The sequence below is a fragment of the Elephantulus edwardii genome, unplaced genomic scaffold (assembly GCF_000299155.1).
Source record: "Elephantulus edwardii isolate Elephantulus edwardi_28Jun2011 unplaced genomic scaffold, EleEdw1.0 scaffold00440, whole genome shotgun sequence".
NCBI lineage: Eukaryota > Metazoa > Chordata > Mammalia > Macroscelidea > Macroscelididae > Elephantulus > Elephantulus edwardii.
Genome location: NW_006400190.1, coordinates 317394 through 320029, shown reverse-complemented (window position 1 = coordinate 320029; position 2636 = coordinate 317394). Strand labels below are relative to the sequence as shown.

At 50.3% G+C, this 2636-nt stretch overlaps 1 pseudogene; it reads right to left on the bottom strand.

Annotated features, from left to right (window-relative positions):
- Nucleotides 1–1327: 1327 nt before the first annotated feature.
- Nucleotides 1328–2322, bottom strand: LOC102868782 (annotated as a pseudogene).
- Nucleotides 2323–2636: the final 314 nt, after the last annotated feature.

Genomic DNA, 2636 nt, shown 5'->3' with positions numbered 1-2636 from the left:
TCTGGAGAAGTCCTTGACAGCAGACTTCGCTAAGCAACTCGTCTTTTGACTTCCTGACTGCTGGTGCCAAAGGTGTTGATTGTGGAACCAAGCAAGCAGATATTGTTAACTATCTCAGTCTCTCCTCCGTCTTTCATGATGTTACCAGTTGGTCTGATGGAGAGAATCTTTGTTTTCTTGATGTTGAACTTCAATCCATATTTAAGACTGCTGTTCTGACATTCTGCAGCAGTCTGAAGTCCTTATTTTCAGCAAGCATCTGTATGATGCAGACTGTTGATAAGGCTTCCTCCAATCTTGATAACATATTCTTCATGAAGTCCAGACTTCTGAATGATTTTTTCCTACATATATATTGAAAAGGCATGGAGAAAGGATACATCCCTGAACCATGCAGTGTTCCCTTACTCTGTTCAGACAAGAACTTCCTGGTCTAGGGATAGGTTTCACGTGAGCACAGTCAGGTGGTTTGGGATACCTATTCTTCTCAAGGTCAGCCACAGTTTTTTGTGATCCACACAGTCAAGTGCCTTTGCAGAGTCAAGAAGACACAAATAGACATCCTTCTGGTGCTCTCTGCTTTCAGCCAAGGCCATCTGACATTGGCAGTGATATCTCTAGTGCCACAGCCTTTTTCTTTTTTTTTCTACTGCAGCACTTTATTCTTCCATGAGATGATGTTGCGGGGGCCTAATGTTCACACATGACGGTAGAAACCCAAAATTTGTTGTCATCTCTAGAGTTGAGAATTGCATAAAAAAACTTTACATAAATTAAGAGGATGAATATAATTTACAGGTTTAAACCCAAACCATCTTCCAACTAAAGGCAAGTAACACTTCAATCCAGCAGGAAATGGCTAAGAAAGGAAACTACATTCTAAGGTTCAGATTTTTCCAACACTGGGAAGTGAGGCCAGCACTCAACACCACTGCTTCTAGCCTGCAGCCTCTGGAGGTCCTGGAACCGTCAGCTCTGCCATGAATACCCTGCAGACCGCGAGGTCAGTAAAGCAGACCCTTACTCAGCCAGTGGCCTTCTCCACGCCGTGTCATCCGCACCACGGCTACTGAGTGGCTGGGTCACATGAACTAGGGATTGAAATCAAAGACATGTACAGGGTATTAAACATAGACTGAGGGAACAGGCATTGTGATTCAGGGTCGGATCAGCAACAACGTCTAGCTCTGGTGCTGATTTCAAGATTCAGGCTTCAAGGGCAATTGTTTTCAAAGGCTTCTTCTGGTTTCAGAGGCTAGCATGGGGCGTGCGGCACGGCTGCACTTGGAGGAGCTCATGCAGCAGGCAGGCACCCGCTCTAGTCCATTTAGAAGCACTGGTGGTGGACGATGGAGAGGCTCAGCTCACCGTACTCCTGTTTGCTGATCCACACCTGCTGGAAGGTAGACAGGCCAGGATGGAGCCACCGATCCACATGGAGTACATGCGTTCAGGGGGAGCAGTGATCTTGATCTTCATGGTGCTAGGTGCCAGCCAGCACCCTGGTCTCCTGCATCCTGTCGGCGATGCCTGGGTACACGGTGGTCCCACCTGAGAGCAATGCGTGGGTACAGTGTTGGTGGAGAGGTCCTTCCTGATGTCCACATCACACTTCGTGATGCAGTTGAAGGTGGTCTCATGGATCCCACATGACTCCATACCTGAGGACAAGATCTCCCTTAATGGCTATCCCTCCTGCCTGTCTGCCCACCCACTGCCCAGCAGGACCATCAAACCAGGAAGGAGGGCTGGAAGAGCTCCTCTGGATACCAGATGCTCTCATGGCCAGTGGTGATGGCCTGCCCATCAGGCAGCTTGTAGTTGGTCAGGTCTTGGCCTGATGCAGGATGGTGTGCCCTCGTGGATTGGCACCACATGGATGACCCCGTCTCCAGGTCCATGCTGATGCCCGTGGTGCAGCCAGAGGCATACAGTGATAGCACTGCCTCGATGGCCACACCCATGGCGGGGAAGGTTTCCAGCATGATCTGACTCATCTCCTGGTTGGCCTTGGGGTTCTGGGGCACCTTGGTCAGCAGCCCTGCCTGCCCCTTGGGGGCTACACACAGCATGTTGTAGAAGCTGTGGTGCCGGATCTTCACATCGTCGCTGTTGGTGACGCTGTGCTCCGTCAGGTACTTGAGCGTCAGGAGGCTCCTCTTGCTCTGAGCCTTGTCACCCACGTAGGAGTCCTTCTGGCCCATGCCCTCCATGACACCTGGTGCAGGGGTGCCCCACGATGGGGGGGAGACCAGGTGAGGGGGAGGTGTTGCCTATGAAGCCGGCGTAGTTGATGACCAGGGCGGCAATTTCTTCTTCCATGGTGACCCAGAGGAGGTTGAGGGGTGCGAGAGCGGCCAGCGGTGGAGACTGATGCCACCGCTTTTTCTAAATCCAACTTGCATTTCTGGATATTCTCTGTTGATAGTTCTTTTCAGTACTGTTCTAGTCGTTTTTGGATGATCTTCAACATGATTTTGCTTGCATGTGACTTTAGTGATACTGTTCGCCACTTTGCATACTTTGTTGAATTACCTTTTTTGTCACTATAAAGATGAAACTCTTCCAGTCAGTTGGCAGGGTAGCTCTTCTCCAGGTGTCTCGGGGCAGCCTGGTGAGCACACGCAGGCCTGTGT